This window comes from Oryx dammah, unplaced genomic scaffold (genome assembly GCF_014754425.2).
Source record: "Oryx dammah isolate SB20612 unplaced genomic scaffold, SCBI_Odam_1.1 HiC_scaffold_23, whole genome shotgun sequence".
NCBI lineage: Eukaryota > Metazoa > Chordata > Mammalia > Artiodactyla > Bovidae > Oryx > Oryx dammah.
Window position 1 is genome coordinate 106,700,004 of NW_024070207.1, and position 18,903 is coordinate 106,718,906.

Genomic DNA, 18,903 nt, shown 5'->3' on the forward strand with positions numbered 1-18,903 from the left:
GCTGACATATCCCACTGCCTCTACTGATGAACTTCTCACAATATAGACCTTTGACTATAAGTCTGCAAGGGAGTACAGCTGAGTTAGGTAAATCTGTTGCTGCTCTTGGAAAGTTTAACAAGTACACGCTGCACAAGATGGTGAGTCACTTACATATGGCACATATCTTACACTCAAATACCTAAAGAACCCAAATTAATGAAGGTAATTTTGACAAAGTCATAGAAAGTCTGACTTAACCCACGGAGGATTATTGTTTCTTGAGTCTGGTTATTCCTCGCCTACAACACTTACTGGCTAAAGGTTATTTCTGTTTTCCTTCTGTCCTTTCTTGCATGCCAACATGATGCAGTATTTTGACATTTACCACCTTAAATCTTCTGTCCAGAATTATAAGCCAGAATCAATGAAGAAAACATGGATAAAAGAAAGAATATTAAACTCATTTAGGATTCTTCATTTGAGTAATGGACTAGCTTCAACCACGGCAGTACAGTATCATGAAACTGTCACACAGATTTACAGAGGTTCTGAGGATGACTTATCACCTCTTAAAGTTTGGCCACCAAGCCAGAAAGACTAAACCTCTGCTCTTAAGGTTGCCATTTAAGAAGGGAATCTGAATCAGATGGCTTTTTCTTCCATAGAGCAATCAATTTACATGCTGTGTTTCTCATATATATTCACTTTTAACTTGGCGAATCGTTAGTTTATATGTTCAAGTATAACCTGGTTAAGAGTTGGAATAAAACACTGTTTAACATCCTTCAAAGTACACTCAAGTTATCACCACATGTACAATAATGTATGGCTTTCATATCTTCAGAGATGACCAACAGTCTTAACTGGTCAGCAGTTTATGTATCCTTGGAAACATAACTCTACAGGTAACAGATAATGCTGAAGATCAGGAAGTAGAATCCTTGAAGGTCCTTTCTACATTTTCTCCCATTTAGGCACAATTTCTCCTTAAAATTTAGAACCAATGATTCTCTACCTTTTGATGTTTGAAATTCAAAACTCAAAAAAATACAGAACTTGGTTTCATCTCAGAGAAGAAAAACCGTAAATATTATACAAGCTAGATACTGCTGCTATTATGCTTTCCCAATATTCTCTTTCCAAATACACTGCAACTGAAAGATTATGTCTCTCTGACTCAAAAGTAAATAATAGGTACAGAATGGTGATTGCCTCCTTAGACTACATGTTTATTTTAAAAATAAACAAGTCACAGGCCAGCAGTTATGTTCTATAGCTTGCTGAATGAGTTTTCCTCAGGAAGATAAAATACAACCATTGACTCCAACAGTTGGCAGTTGGCCATGACAACTGACAGCAGCCCTGATTACAGTAACAGAGAGAATTGCATGAAATTTGTTGACCTGCAGAACATAACAATGCTTACCACCTCCCTTTCTGCATCAGGCTAGCAGCCATTGTAGTCCTTAAAAGCAATCATTTCTGTTTCTAAACTTCAAACCACAATCAAAATGCTTATACATTATTTGTTTTTTAACCACCAAAAGCACCAAAAATTTTCATAGCTATGAATGACATGTGCATGTGTGCATGCTCAGTCACTTCAGTTGTGTCTGACTCTTTGCAACCCCATGTACTGTAGCCTGCCAGGCTCCTCTGTCCATGAGATTCTCCAGGGAAGAGTACTAGAGTGAGTTGCCATTTCCTTCTCCAGGGGATCTTCTCGACCCAGGGATCGAACCTGCATCTCCTGCATTGCAGGCAGATTCTTTACCCACTGAACCACCTGGGACATACTGGACATATATTCATATTTTATTAAACTCAAAAGTTTTCTTTTCAAATCAAAAATGCAACAACTGAGTGTGAAACCAAGGGGAAATGGTACATAAATCCTGTATGTGTATTGATAGTGTGTGTATATTTTGCTTTATCAACAAATAGTGAACTAGTTATTTGTTATCCTATATAAGAATATAGTTATTCTACTTTCTTCCTGACCATATGAAAAGGATAAAAGCCATTTTATAATAACTAAAATAATTAGTCAACTTGGAAGTTACAAGGTAAAGGGAAGCCAAAACTGTTAATGTGGAAATGCATTTAAATTAATATAATTTACTTCAAAATAAAAAAAAAAAGATATGGCACATAATGTTAGGAATGGGAAGAACGCAGTGATTTTTTAAAAGAAATGAAAATTATATATACAGTGGTGGGAAATATTACTAATTCTATTTTTATTTTGTTGTTATTTATAAAGGAGAAAAAATTTTAAATTTATATCTTATAAGTAAAAAGAAGGGAATGGAAAAGCATAGGAGGAAAGGAAAGATATACCCATTTGAATGCAGAGTTCCAAAGAATAGCAAGGAGAGATAAGAAAGCCTTCCTCAGCGATCAGTGCAAAGAAATAGAGGAAAACAATAGAATGAGAAAGACTAGAGATTTCTTCAAGAAAATTAGAGATACCAAGGGAACATTTCATGCAAAGATGGGTGCAATAAAGGACAGAAATGGTAGGGACCTAACAGAAACAAAAGATATTAAGAAGAGGTGGCAAGAATACACAGAAGAACTGTACAAAAAAGAGCTTCACGACCCAGATAATCACGATGCTGTGATCACTCACCTAGAGCCAGACATCCTGGACTGTGAAGTCAAGTGGGCCTTAGAAAGCATCACTAAGAACAAAGCTACTGGAGGTGATGGAATTCCAGTTGAGCTATTTCAATCCTGAAAGAGGATGCTGTGAAAGTGCTGCACTCAATATGCCAGCAAATTTGGAAAACTCAGCAGCAGCCACAGACTGGAAAAGGTCAGTTTTCATTCCAATCCCAAAGAAAGGCAAGGCCAAAGAATGCTCAAACTACCGCACAATTGCACTCATCTCACATGCTAGTAAAGTAATGCTCAAAATTCTCCAAGCCAGGCTTGAGCAGTACGTGAACTGTGAACTTCCAGATGTTCAAGCTGGTTTTAGAAAAGGCAGAGGAACCAGAGATCAAATTGCCAACATCCACTGGATCATCAAAAAGCAAGAGAATTCCAGAAAAACATCTATTTCTGCTTTATTGACTATGCCAAAGCCTTTGACTGTGTGGATCACAATAAACTGGAAAATTCTGAAAGAGATGGAAATACCATACTACCTGACCTGCCTCTTGAGAAATGTGTATGCAGGTCAGGAAGCAACAGTTAGAACTGGACATGGAACAACAGACTGGTTCCAAACAGGAAAAAGAGTACATCAAGGCTGTATATTGTCACCCTGCTTATTTAACTTATATGCAGACTACATCATGAGAAACGCTGGGCTGGAGGAAGCACAAGCTGGAATCAAGATTGCTGGAAGAAATATCAATAACTTCAGATATGCAGATGACAACACCCTTATGGCAGAAAGTGAAGAAGAACTGAAGAGCCTCTTGATGAAAGTGCAAGAAGAGAGTGAAAAAGTTGGCTTAAAGCTCAACATTCAGAAAATGAAGATCATGACATCCAGTCCCATCACTTCATGGGAAATAGATGGGGAAACAGTGGAAACAGTGTCAGACTTTATTTTTCTGGGCTCCAAATTCACTGCAGATGGTGATTGCAGCCATGAAATTAAAAGACGCCTATTCTTTGGAAGGAAAGTTATGACCAACCTAGACAGCATATTCAAAAGCAGAGACATTACTTTGCCAACAAAGGTCTGTCTAGTCAAGGCTATGGTTTTTCCAGTGTTCATGTATGGATGTGAGAGTTGGACAATAAAGAAAGTTGAGAAGCAAAGAATTGATGCTTTTGAACCGTGGTGTTGGAGAAGACTCTTGAGAGTCCCTTGAACTGCAAGGAGATCCAACCAGTCCATCCTAAAGGAGATTAGTCCTAAATATTCATTGCAAGGACTGATGCTGAAGCTGAAACTGCCACCTAATGGGAAGAACTGACTCATTTGAAAAGACCCTGATGCTGGGAAAGATTGAAGGCAGGAGGAGAAGGGGACAACAGAGGATGAGATGGTTGGATGGCATCACCGACTCAATGGACATGGGTTTGGGTCAACTCAAGGAGTTGGTGATGGACAGGGAGGCCTGGCGTGCTGCAGTTCATGGGGTTGCAAAGAGTCGGACAGAACTGAGTGACTGAACTGAACTGGTCTTATAAGTAATTTACTTTCTTCAATCTATATAAAGTATGCTTTCACCTGTGTAGAGTATTACTTTCGAAAATGTAGATAGACCTCTATAGGAAGTAGAAAGTAGAAGCCCTGTCTTCATGGATATAACAATGTAATAACTAAACACATCAACTTTCTCTCTTCACTTATATAAATAATATAGTTGCACTTATATGTAGCTGTATATATTTATAAATAAATATTCATGTACAAACTCAAATTCACTCACTCATACCCACACTCCCCAACATATAGATTCAAATTAAACAGTGTCAATGAAGTCTGAAGTTTAGCATATTATTTAGCATATTTCATTTACTGGATTCCTCATTTAATTTAAAAATGAACAAGTGTCTGCTATATGTCAGGCAAGTATTTATTTTCTTGGGCTCCAAAATCACTGTGGACAGTGACTGCAGCCATGAAATTAAAAGACGCTTGCTCCTTGGAAGAAAAGCTATGACCAACCTAGACAGCATATTAAAAAGCAAAGACATCACTTTGCCAGCAAAGGTCCATCTAGTCAAAGCTATGGTTTTTCCAGTAGTCATGTATGGATGTGAGAGTTGGACCATAAAGAAGGCTGAGTGCTGAAGAATTGATGTTTTTGATCTGTGGTGTTGGAGAAGACTCTTGAGAGTCCCCTGGACTGCAAGGAGAGTCAACCAGTCAATCCTAAAGGAAATCAGTCCTGAATATTCATTGGAAGGACTGATGCTGAAGCTTCAGTACTTTGGCCACCTGATGTGAAGAGCCGACTCATTGGAAAAGACCCTGATGCTGGGACAGACTGAGTGCAGGAAAGGGGACAGTGGAGGATGAGATGGTTGGATGGCATCACCAACTCGATGGACATGAGTTTGAGCAAACTCTGGGAAATGGTGAAGGACAGGGAAGCCTGGCATGCTGCAGTCCATGGGGTTGCAAAGAGCCAGACACAACTGAGTGACTGAACAACAAAAAATATTCAAATAAAGAAGATATATCTTCTACCACTACTGAGGTCAGAGTTGGCATAAGGAATGAAATATTATGCCAAGCACCTTATCAGTTCTTGAAATTACTCAAACTATAAAAGACATTTTTGTTCAAGCATTTCAGGTTCTGGGCATTATGACAGCTACATTTCCTGATTTGGAATTGTATGCCCCTGGAGTAACCCATTCTTTTCCTTGGATTCCACTAATTTTTAATTATAGAAAATGGAACCATTTTTCTATCTCACCAAAACCCATTTCCTTACTTTTTCGAGTAAAGATCCAGTCCTCTTTCTCTTCCCATTTCTACAGCAATGAGGAAAAGGCTGCTGCTGCTGCTGCTGCTAAGTCGCTTCAGTCGTGTCCGACTGTGCGACCTCATAGATGGCAGCCCACTAGGCTCCTCTGTCTCTGGGATTCTCCGGGCAAGAATACTGGAGTGGGTTGCCATTTCCTTCTCCAATGCATGAAAGTGAAAAGCGAAAGTGAAGTCGCTCAGTCGAGCCCGACTCTTAGCGACCCCATGGACTGCAGCCTACCAGGCTCCTCCGTCCATGGGATTTTCCAGGCAAGAGGCTAGATTGGTGTATTTGGGGGGTGGGGGTGGGAGCTCTATTACTGCTACATGAAATTGCTGTTTTAAGCACTGTCCTGATCATCATTTACAAAATTGGAGACTAACATTATATATTAAAAAAAAAAAAACTTTTGTAAAACAAATCATCAGAGCTGATCTCTCCCATTTAGTGATGTTTCTGCTTCCTTGTCATCCCTGACAGTGAGCACAGATCTGAAATAAACTGAACAAAGTATTTAACAATGGGAAGGTGTACAGCTCTGATGCTGTTTCCATTCTCCTTCCTTTCTTATCAGAGTTCATCACATAGATCTACCTATTATTTACATTCTTTGTCTATTTGAATTATTACAAATTCCAATGATTCATCCTTAATCAGTTACCTGGGAGATGAAATTTGGACCTATCAATAAAAGTCAAGGACTTAATACCTTTCTTAAAGAAGAAAAATAGTGATTCACAGAGGGCTATGTCTTGCTTATGCTGACTCACACAATAGGACACTATTATGTAAATAGAATTATGAAAGATTTCTGTTTTGCATATTTTGAAGGGAGGAAAACGAGTGCTTTTTAAAAAAGCTAGTAGGATAATCGCCACATTCAACATAATGGAAACTTTCCATCTGAGCTAGAAACAGCAAAATGTGGACACATACATTAAAATAGTTTTGTAGTAAAATATGTGCTATGAACTTGGATGGAAAAGCCAGAAAAAGGCATCCATGGAAGTTTAAGAGACTTGGCATGGAAGATGTAGAAATAAATGCATATTAAAGATGTTTAAATACAATATAAATCATTTTATATAAACTCCAAATGTTAGGCTATGAATTTGGAGCTCTGTTATACTTCTGCACTCAAAAATATTATACATTCCTTACATAGTTCCCAAATTAAATTTCTTAAAGTATGTTAAGAGACCTAAGAATGGACTTCAAGGGTTGTGGGAACTTCCTGAAATTAACTGCACCATCTGCACTTGAGTTTAGCACAATTATATTGGATGTTGTTAGTAGTGGGAATATATGAAAATTTGAAAACTAAATTCAAGCCTGGCTACAGGGGTTGGGAGGTGGTCCTCGAGCATTAGGAAAAAGAATTACAAAACCTTTCCAAATAATATTGATGGCTAATGCATATAGACTATTATTTTACAGACACTACTATAAAATAATGTTTATTTGAATTAATTCAATTGATCTTCATAACAACCATATGATGTAAACTCTATTATTATCTGTAATTTACAGATGAGGAGCGGGCACAGGGATATTAAGTAACTTGTTCAAGGTCACAGCAGGTAAGCGGTGGTACCTACCAGGTGATGGCAAAAAAGGAAGAGAGTATCCTAAAGTAGGGGCTTCTCAAGTGTTTCAGTGATAAAAGAACCCACCGACCAATGCAGGAGACTCAGATTTGATCCCTGGGTTGGGAAGATCCCTTGGAGAAGGAGATGGCAACCCACTCCAGTATTCTTACCTGGAGAGTCCCATTGACAGAGGAGCCTAGCAGGGTCCATGGGATTGCAAAAGAATTGGACACAACTTAGCAGCTAAACAACAACAATCCTAAAGTAGATTCAGAACAAAACAGGTTTGTTTCTGTTGTTCCACTCATTTTGGCAAAATCAGATCACAGGTTATAACCACACTGAATTCATTTTCAAGAAAGAGTTACAAGGATTTTTTTGTTTGTTTAACAGAAATGGCCCCAGAAGTCGGGATCTTTCGGAAAAGCATAAAGGATTAACATTTATTGATCTTCTGTTATATGCCAAGCATATATGGTGTCTAGTTGAATCATCAGAACATCACTACATATTATTGGGTGTTATCCCTTTTTATAGATAAGAACACTGAAACCAAGAAAAGATCAGTGACTTCTCAAAGGCATCAGCAAATGAAAGGCATAAGTGTGGAATTCAAACATAGTGTTGTCAACTGACTCTAAAACCTGTCTTTTTGCAAACATATCATGCTACTGCCCAAAGTACAAAGCAAATTCACAATGAAGATATCTTCCAGAATTTTGAAATAAAATTACAAGAAGACAATTACTATAAAACAACACTTTAAAAATTGGCTAATAAAGTGGTCCGACTCCTGGCGACCCCATGGACTGCAGCCTACCAGGCTCCTCCATCCATGGGATTTGCCAGGCAAGAGTACTGGAGTGGGTTGCCATTGCCTTCTCCGAAAGTGGTCACAATTACTGGCTATTATCAAAAGAGATTTTTAAGAGGCTATTTCCTCTCAACATTAGGCCATGCATTGTGTTAAAATTCCAGATGGTGGTATTACTGAATTTTTTTCCAGCTTAAGAACAGAAATCATTTTAGGAAATATTTCACTCTTGCCTATAACTGAATACATCTCCAGGAAATATAACTATCCATAGTATGGATATTTAAAATATAGTAAATGATGATAATGCCTTTAATCTCTCTATGGCTTTGTACATTTGCTTGACAAATGGCCTCTGCTATTTTAAGACCTGATTAATTATAAGGAATTAAGGGGTACTGGTAAACATTCGTCTCACTTGAATATAAGAAGCCTATGATGAGTTTTACCTTCTACTTAAAAAAAAATTACATATCAAATTAGTTTATCTGAGTTTATCTAGAATTGTGTTCAGTTACTTCACTAAACAGGTTCCTGTAAAACCTCTAAAGCAACTGAACCTTCTGAAAGTTGTTGCCATGGAGTTAGATATTTTGTGTCCATTGCGAATGAAAAAAGAACAGAGCATCACTCATTATTCAGCTCTCAGTTTCAGTCAGCTCAGTTGCTCAGCAGGGTTCGACTCTTTGCAACCCCATGGACTGCAGCATGCCAGGTTTCCCTGTCCATCACCAACTCCCAGAGCCTGCTCAAACTCATGTCCATAGAGTCGGTGATGCCATCCACCCATTTCATCCTCTGTCGTCCCCTTCTCTTCCTGCCTTCAATCTTTCCCAGCATCAGGGTCTTTTCAAATGAGTCAGTTCTTCGCATCAGGTGGCCAAAGTATTGGAGTTTCAGCATCAGCATCAGTCCTTCCAATGAACATTCAGGGCTGATTTCCTTTAGGATGAACTGATTTGATCTCCTTGCAGTCCAAGGGACTCTCAAGAGTCTTCTCCAACACCACAGTTCAAAAGCATCAATTCTTCTGCGCTCAACTTTTTTTATAGTCTAACTCTCCCATCCGTACATGACTACTGGAAAAACCATAGCTTTGACTAGGCGGACCTTTGTTGACAGGTCATGCAGCTATACAAGGGTTAAACTGCAATTCACAGCAATCAGCCACAGCCACCAACAGTGCCTGTGTGCCCTGAAGGAAATGCTGTGCTTCCTTTAAACTGGCCCCTAGATAGTTAAGATGCATATCTCAGGATGAATATCAATGACTCCAGATTCTTGCATCTACCCATACACAGAAAGGCACTAAAATCATTAACATGATGAGATATCTGCTCTTTTTAATTAGCAGTAATCTTTAACCTAGATGTAGCTTTGACTACCTGTACTTTCTAGCCAAAAAATTCACATAGATATGGGCTCCTCTCCTACCTCTTCAGAGTGGTTCCTCAGGAATATCTGAGAGGCTATTTTTCAGGTTATAATACTAAGTTGACTGAATAAAACTAAAACTTAAGAAAGACTAAGTTTAGAGTAAGTGCAAAAACATTCAATCAATTAAGGCATTAATTTGAATCACCATTATTAACTCGTTTAAATACACAAAGAATATATACTTTTATATGTTACAGCATCTCTCTTCTTTTTACTGTTTTATACAAATCTTTGGATAATTAAAAGAGGTCCTAGAATTTGAATAAAATTTCTACTTTAATTAATTGGATAAAATGAAATGTAGTTGCATGAATCATACGTAATACAGTTTAACATCTTCAGTTCAGTTCAGCCATGTCCGACTCTTTGCGACCAGGCCTCCCTGTCCATCACCAACTCCCTGAGTCCACCCAAACCCATGTCCATCGAGTCGGTGATGCCATCCAACCATCTCATCCTCTGTCGTCCCCTTCTCCTCCTGCCCTCAATCTTTCCCTGCATCAGGGTATTTTCAAATGAGTCAGCTCTTCGCATCAGATGGCCGAAGTATTGGAGTTTCAGCTTCAACATGAGTCCTTCCAATGAACAGCCAGGACTGATCTCCTTTAGGATGGACTGGTTGGATCTCCTTGCAGTTCAAGGGACTCTCAAGAGTCTTCTCCAACACCACAGTTCAAAAGCATCAATTCTTCATCGCTCAGCTTTCTTTATAGTCCAACTCTCACATCCATACATGATCACTGGAAAAACCATAGCCTTGACTAGACGGACCTTTGTTGGCAAAATAATGTCTCTGCTTTTTAATATGCTGTCTAGGTTGGTCATAAGGGTTACTCCTTGGAAGGAAAGTTTAACATCTTATTACTATCAAAATTCGTATATATTTTATAGCTATTATTATAGGACTTAATAGAATATTTGTGTCCCATCACTGTCTACTATAAATCAGTTTGTAAGTGAATTATGGTTTTCTACATACTTCCTTTATAAAATTAGAGAAAACCTTCTCTTGAAAAGACTTAAAACAGTAGATACAATTAACCTAAAATTTAAATTCAGGGGAATATAGAAAAGTCACATATTTAACAGAAAGTTGATAATAATCAAATAAGTATTATTATTTATTACTTATTGCTACTGTCAACTAAAAATTTGTCACAACCTGAAAGTAGAATTATTTTATTTTATGGGAATGTTAAGGACTCTTATCCCGGGAGGCAGCAGCTCAGACAAAACCACTCCAAGGAGGTTGGAGAGGGACTCAGGCTATATACAAGTTTGCAAAGAATTTGAGCAGGCAGTCTGAATATCAAAGATTATTGTTAAGTAAGGAAACCCAGATATCAAGTAAGGAATTTAGGGTTCTTCTATGTATGGAAAGATGCAAGCCTCTGGGCTCACTGAATTCATTCCTTTCATGTGCACCTCAGTTATCTGGGGCCAAATCCTTGTTTTGGATTTCTTGCATCCCCCTTCTCCACCCAGCCCTTCAGCAATCACCGTGGAGGTTGGCCATCTGCTGGGTCACTGGCACTGTGTCCCCTTTTGGGGAGCCCTCATTCATATTTGGAGGTTTGAAATCACTGATGGCTGTTATATCCTTGTTTGTTGATATGACCAGAGATACTTCATTTCACACTGCTATTACTGTTACTATATTATTTTTATGAGCAGTACACTCATACCTGTTATATTAACTGAGGTGTAACTGTTTAGATTAACAAAACTCATGAGCTTTAGTGTGGTGGTTTTAAAACGTGATGCAAATTCTCTAACAGTCTTCCCATCAAAAGGTGGAATCTAACTCCAATCCCTTTTAATGTAAGATGGTATAAAGGATCATGTCAAAAATATAGAATGTAGTGAAAGTGATATCATGTGATGTTCAAGGCTAGGTCATGAAAAGTCACATAGCTTCTGTGTGGCTTTCCTCTTCTTGGATGGCTCACTCTGAGAGAAGCTAGTCTCCATGTTTTGAGAATACTCACACAGCACTGTGGAGAGGCCTCTGTGAAGAGCAAATAAGTGTGTGTGTGTGTGTGTGTGTGTGTGCGCGCGCGCGCTCAGTCTCAGTTGTGTCTGACTTTGCAACCCTATGGACTGTAGCCCACCAGGCTCCTCTGTTCATGGGATCCTCCAGGCAAGAAAACTGGATTGGGTTGCCATTTCCTCCTCCAGGGGATCTTCCCCACCCAGGAATTGAACCCGTGTCTCCTACACTGGCAGGTGGATTCTTCACCACTGAGCCACCTGGGAAACTCTTCCCCTGCTGATAGCTGCACCAAATTGGTGGCCATATAAGGGAGCCCATAGGAAGCCAACCTTTCAGCTCTGTTAATCCATCAGGTGACTGAGATATTAAAGATCTGGGTAGAAATAGCCAGTGGGAGGAAGAACAAATGTAAAGTCTCAAAAAGGCAACTTATCTTGGAACATAAAGTGTGTTCAAGAGGTCAAAAGAGAGTCAGTATGACTTCAGCCTAATGAAAAGGGAGTGAGTGAAAAGAGGCACTGGATTGTGAGGTAGGGTGATAAGATGCAATTCAGTTATTATCACTTTGGGGAAACAGTGCCCATCTCAGTTCTAATAACTTGGTGTCTCAAAAACAACAAACAAACAAACAAAAAAAACACTGCTTAAATCATAAAAGCTGAAGAAACAGCCATTTCTACTTATTTAGAACATTTCTGGAAGGCACATTCACACTGCACTTGCTTGACATTTAATCAGATTTTTAGATTGGCAAAAATGATAGGTTGAAGTTGCTCATAGTAAGTCATAACACCTCATTTGATAGCTTGCTGAATAATAGATGAAAGTATTATATCCATTTCAATTCATTCTTTCAATTCATGTCCATGAGTGCCAACTAAAATATAATTGCTTTTACATCCAAAAAAATATATAACTTCTGCAATACTATCAGATCTTTACTGCTATTATTTTTGCAAGACATGAACTGAAAAACTCTTTATATGTTTCTCTTTCTATCACTCATATTTATGTAGAGGGAAAAAATCATTAGTTAAACTCTTAAAGATATTCAGTTTCAAAATGAGAGATACACTAATGGTTTTAAAAAAGTAAAAATGCTTTTCATTTGCATTTTCATTTTAAGATCAATGATGCTAGAAAATCAAGTTTTGATTCTATCCAACTTTATTACAGAGGCCCTGATTCCCATTTCTTATAGAGACAAATGAGGGGAGAAAGCCCTTCACTTCCAGGTCTGTAAGTCTTTATATAACTGAAGTCATGAAGCCTTACATGTAATCATATTCAAGACACATTTTAATTAGGTTGCTAAATAGTTTCTTTTTTTTTTATACTTCTATGTATTGTTGCCACCTCTTCTTACTATCTTCTGCTTCTGTTGCTGCTGCTGCTGCTAAGTCACTTCAGTCGTGTCCAACTCTGTGAAACCCCATAGATGGCAGCCCACCAGGCTTGCCCATCCCTGGGATCCTCCAGGCAAGAATACTGGAGTGGGTTGCCATCCATACAATTTCTGTCCTTTATTGTGCCCATCTTTGCATGAAATGTTCCCCTGGTATCTCTAATTTTCTTGAAGAGATTTCTAGTCTTTTCCATTCTATTGTTCTCCTCTATATCTTTGCACTGATCACTGAGGAAGGCTTTCATATCTCTCCTTGCTATTCTTTGGAACTCTGCATTCAGATGCTTATATCTTTCCTTTTCTACTTTGCTTTTCATTTCTCTTCTTTTCACAGCTATTTCTAAGGCCTCCTCAGACAGCCATTTTGCTTTCTTGCATTTCTTTTTCTTGGGGATGGTCTTGATCCCTATCTCCTGTAGAATGTCACAAACCTCTGTCCATAGTTCATCAGGCACTCTATCAGATCTAGTCCCTTAAATCTATTTCTCACTTTCACTGTATAATTGTAAGGGATTTGATTGAGGTCATATCTGAATGGTCAAGTGGTTTTCCCTACTTTCTTCAATTTAAGTCTGAATTTGGTAATAAGGAGTTCATGATCTGAGCCACAGTCAGCTCCCAGTCTTGTTTTTGCTAACTGTATGGAGCTTCTCCATCTTTGGCTGCAAAGAATATAATCAATCTGATTTTGGTGTTGACCATCTGGTGATGTCCATGTGTCGAGTTGTCTCCTGTGTTGTTGGAAGAGAGTGTTTGCTATGACCAGTGCATTCTCTTGGCAAAACTCTATTAGTCTTTGCCCTGCTTCATTCTGCATTCCAAGGCCAAATTTGCCTGTTACTCCAGGTGTTTCTTGACTTCCTACTTTTGCATTCCAGTCCCCTATAATAAAAAGAACATTTTTGGGGATGTTAGTTCTAGACGGTCTTGTAGATCTTCATAGAACCGTTCAACTTCAGCTTCTTCAGCATTACTGATTGGAGCATAGATTTGGATTACTGTGATATTGAATGGTTTACCTTGGAAACAGAGATCATTCTGTCGTTTTTGAGACTGCAAAGAAGTACTGCATTTTGGACTCTTTTGTTGACTATGATGGCTACTCCATTTCTTCTAAGGGATTCTTGCCCATAATAGTAGATATAGTGGTTATCTGAGTTAAATTCACCCATTCCAGTCCATTTTAGTTCACTGATTCCTAGAATGTCGATGCTCACTCTTGCCATCTCCTGTTTGACCACTTCCAATTTGCCTTGATTCATGGACCTAACATTTTAGGTTCCTATGCAATATTGCTCTTGACAGCATCAGACTTTACTTCCATCACCAGTCACATCCACAACTGGGTGTTGTTGTTGCTTTTGGTCCATTTCTTCATTCTTTCTGGAATTATTTCTCCACTGATCTCCAGTAGGATATTGGGCATCTACCGACCTGGGGAGTTCATCTTTCAGTGTCCTATCTTTTTGCCTTTTCATCCTGTTCATGGGGTTCTTAAGGCAAGAATATTGAAGTGGTTTGCCATTCTTTTTTCCAGTGGACCACGTTTTGTCAAAATTCTCCACCATGACCCATCTGTCTTGGGTGGCCCTACAAGGCATGGCTCATAGTTTCATTGAGTTAAACAAGGCTGTGGTCCATGTGATCAGATTGGTTAGTTTTCTGTGACTGTGGTTTTCAGTCTGTCTGCCCTCTGATGGAGAAGGATAAGAGGCTTATGGAAGCTTCTTGATGGGAGAGATTGACTGAGGGGGAAACTGAGTCTTATTCTGATGGGCAGGACCTAACTCAGTAAATCTTTTATCCAATTATCTGTTGATAAGTGGGGCTGTGTTCCCTCCCTATTATTTCAAAAATGGAAAAGTGAAAGTTAGTTACTCAGTCCAACTCTTTGTGACCCCATGGATTGTAGTCCACCAGGTTCCTCTGTCCATGGAATTATCCAGGCAAGAATTCTGGAGTAGGTTGCCATTTCCTTCTCCAGTGGATCTTCCCAATCCAGAGATCACACCCAGGTCACCCACATTGCAGGCAGATGGAGCCATCAGGGAAGCCTACCCTTAGGGAAGCCTTCCCTGTTATTTACCTGGAGCCAGACTATGGTGGAGGCAATGAAGATAATGGCGACCTCCTTCAAAAGGGGGCCCTTATAGGCCTCAGACTTCCCTGGTGGCTTAGACGGTAAAGCGTCTGCCTACAGTGCAGGAGACCCGGCTTCAATCCCTTGGGTCGGGAAGATCTCCTGGAGAAGGGAATGGCAACCCACTCCAGTATTCTTGCACCGCCCCCCCCCCCAATAAAAGGGGCTCAAAGAAATATTGGAGAAGGAAATGGCAACCCACTCCAGTACTCTTGCCTGGAGAATCCCATGGATGGAGGAGCCTAGTGGGCTACAGTCCACAGGGTCACAAAGAGTCGGACCTGACTGAGCGACTTCACTTTCACTTTATCCCATTTGAAAAACTACTGAAAATCCTTTCTGTCAAGAGCCTTTGCAGAAGTTAGTATACACAGCACATTATGGTCACCATCTACTCTAGACCCCAGAATTCCAGGTGTCCTAAGGTCTAAAGTGTGGTCTGCAAACAGGGCAACCGTGTACCTTCTGACGGTATCTCTTCTTGTAAGATGTAGAACCTATAGCTCTTGTATGATATGTCCAATTTAGAGAGTCAATTCTTAGGCAGGTTAATAAGAAGTCCAGGGTCCCTGAGGAGGAGAAAGGGCTCTGGGGCTCTCAAGGAGGCGATGAGGGTCTGGAATTCTCAAGGAGGAGGAAAGGACAAACTCCTTTTTCCTATATTCCTTAGTAAGGATTATATAACAACAACGTATCCTGCTTGAGGACTATTTCTCCTTCTTGAAAACCTTCTGACTAATCCTGTTATCTTAAAATGTATATTATGGGATTGGGTCTGGTAAGATCTTTCTATTCAGTTCTAATCCTGTTATCTTAAAATGTAAAATGTGAGAGTGAGTCTCCTAAGATCTTTACAACCTTGAGATATTCTTTGATTTATTGTAATAATCAATTTAAAAGTATATAACTAACTCCCTTGCTTAGGCTAGCAAGGAGAGCACTTTCCAACCCCCTTCTGATGTCTATGTCAGAATTTCTCTGTCCCTTTTTCACTTTAATAAAACTCTGCTACACAAAAGCTCTTGAGTGATCAAGCCTGCTCCCTGGTCCCTAAGCTAAATCTTCTTCAGAGATATCCTTCACCATAAGCTATCACAGCTCCCTCCCTAGGACCCTAAGGGTTCTTCCAGAATGTGCTGTCCAAGGTGCTGAAACCCAGGACAGTTACACACTCTTGTTAGTCTGGAAGCAGGTCACGAGGGGCACAAGGCTGGGGAGGGACTTCTGGACACCATGTGCCCATCCAGTTCTGCACTGGGGCCCCTTTGGCGATGAGACTTACCACCGGCTGTACCAGGGGCCTTACCCCAAACACTTGCTGTGCAACATGGCCCACAAGGGATGTTCCAGCTCCCTGGACCCCTTGGGCAGCATTCTACAGTCTTATTGGAGTTACGAAGGCCCTTTCACAAGGAAGAGTTTCAGGGATAACTTTCACCCATTGGATGCTGTGAACCAGAGATTTTGACTGTAAGATTGACCCACTGCTCAGAATTCCTTTTGATTTAATCACTTGAGTCATTTCGGCCACCATCCCTACCGGCTCCACACACATCCCAGTACCTGCCAATAACCAATTACCCCTGACTACAATTGAAGAGCTCCTTCTGGCAAGGAGCTCAACAAAGTGTATACCTTTGAGACCATCTCCCTTACGGTAGGCTATAGAACCCAGAAACTTTGTGCATCTAGGATTCCAGGAGTTCTTTCGATACATATGGTCTAGGGCACAGGAACTCTGAACCACTTCCGGACACCTTCTGCCCTGGGGCAGTGCCCTGCTTGTCCTTTAAAAGACTGTGCTGCCCCCGTACTGGGTTCCAGGGAAGCCCTTATGGGAAATAGTCTGCTCTATTGCTGAAGAATGTCTGGCTTTATTGACAACCACCTATGAAAAACACCGGTGCAAGGGGCTCCTTTTTAAAACTGCACTGCCTTCTCGGCAGTGCTCCCAGAAAACCTTCCAACCACCAGACTTCCTGTCAGCAAGCAATACGGAATACCTACTGGCCACCAATCTCTATGTGTGTTAGTGAGTGTTAAGGTTCTTTAGTGACTCGATGGTTCACTTGTGGTGGAAAGGAAAATACGTGGTCATGGCACTAGCCACTGGCTGGGGAGGTGTATGCCTCAACCATTCTAAGCAAACTGATCAAGTAAGATCTCTTTGGGTCCAGCGGTCCAGATGGCGGCCCCACGCTGGTATTCCGGCCAGCAACCGGCCTCCTCCATATAATTCCATACATTCTCATACCCCTCAGTGGACGCATGGAGTCTTCCTACCAGCACTTCAGCAGGGGGTGGCCTTCACGCCTGATGCCCAACAAGCCATCACTCCTTCTCACAACACAGAACCCTACTGTGCTACATGCCTGACACCTTAATGATGACTTGGTGGGGTACTTCCAGACACCATTCCCCGACTTTGTTGTCCGGGTGACCCTTTTGGCAACTAGACTGTCAGTGCACTGTGCTCCTATGAACTGAATTAAGATAGCTTGCTGTGGAATATATGGCCTTACCAGAAACTGCCTATGGGCACTTTAGCCCCAGTACTACACGTGAAGGCCATTCCACCTTTAAATGTTTTCATGAGGTACTTTCTGCCCACAGTCCATATTGGAAGCACAAGCTGTTGGTCCAATTTGACCACCGGCCTACTGCTGAAACTGAACCATGTTAGGCTGAGGTATAGATCTCTGACCAAGATACAGTGGGCCCTTTGGGCAAAGAAATTTTGAGCCTGATCGGCAATCGTATTTCTCTAGTACCCTTTCAGCCAAGAAATTTGACCTTTGTAGGCCACCTTCCTTCACCTGTAGCTCCAGTGCCCAGCAGAATCACTGACCACCAACAGTAACCTGGCTCTAGGTTTCTGGGACTATTTCCATAATACTCACAATCATGTGCACAAGAAGCAAAAGTTCGTGCACAGGAAGCAAAAGTTCATAAGTCACCAACCTATTACGTCATGCAGAAGCTAGAACCCTTCAGATGAAGTATTAGGTTCGGCTGTCGTGAACCAATTACTCCTCCAGTCCTCAACTAGCTCATTTGCTATCGCACTTTGAACCCTCTCAGTCACGGGCTTGCTTGCTAGTGTCCCTGGAGAGGCTCCGATCACCCAGCACCTAAGATTCCTACACACCTTATGGCCCTGAGTCTCACTGTTATTTAACGACACTCAGTACCCTTGTGACCATCACCCTCCCGATAGCGCCGGGACTCAAAGCCCTCAGTTCATCTCATGCATTTTTAGCAGGAGGAACCTACAGGGTGTTCCTCCGCAATGACACTGCCGGGCCACTAGCACTCGGAAAGGACTTAACACATTCTGCTCTGGTCCTGGTAACCTGAGGGTCCTTTCTGACACCACAATATTTTGCGTAGGGTTCCAGGAGAGCGTTTATGTACAGTAGCCCACACCTTTGCTTTGGAATGGAAATCTTTATCGTCAACCAGCCGTTCAGCCTCCTGAAATGAGAGGGCCCTTCTGCATCACTGCACCTCCATCTAACTTATGTACCTAAAAATCTTCCCTTCTCGCCGGCCGACTTCGTGGCAGCTAGGGTTCCGGATACTTCCTGGCTCCCAGTGTGAATTTGTTCTAGGGAACCGAGGGTGTTTGGACAACAAGCCAGGCCATCTGCAGTATAAACACATTAATTCACCCTCAGGGCACTAATATCCACCAGGTGGAACTGTGAGCCTTTCAGACCTTAATTAGCTAGCAGTCTTGAGAATTAATGAGTGCTCTCGGTCAGAGTGTGCCCTCTCGCCAGTGCCCCAGGAATTTTTCCTGCTGCTAAAATTCCCTCTCTCCAAGATTCCAGCAATCCTTTAGGCCCACAACCATAGTCAGGCTTGGAAATATGGGTTCCTGTTATTAAACCATGATGATCCCTTTAGGTCTCCGTCCATCTAGATTTTCTCAGGCCCTTGGACTTTTCTGGATTCTTTCTGCTAGCACACTGGAGTCCCTGGGGCCATTTCCAGACACCATCCACCATGGAACTCCTCCCCTTGGGGTCCTGATTTACTCAGATTCCCAGTGAACTGCTGTAACACAGGATCCCCCCAAATCCGGTGATATGGAATATAT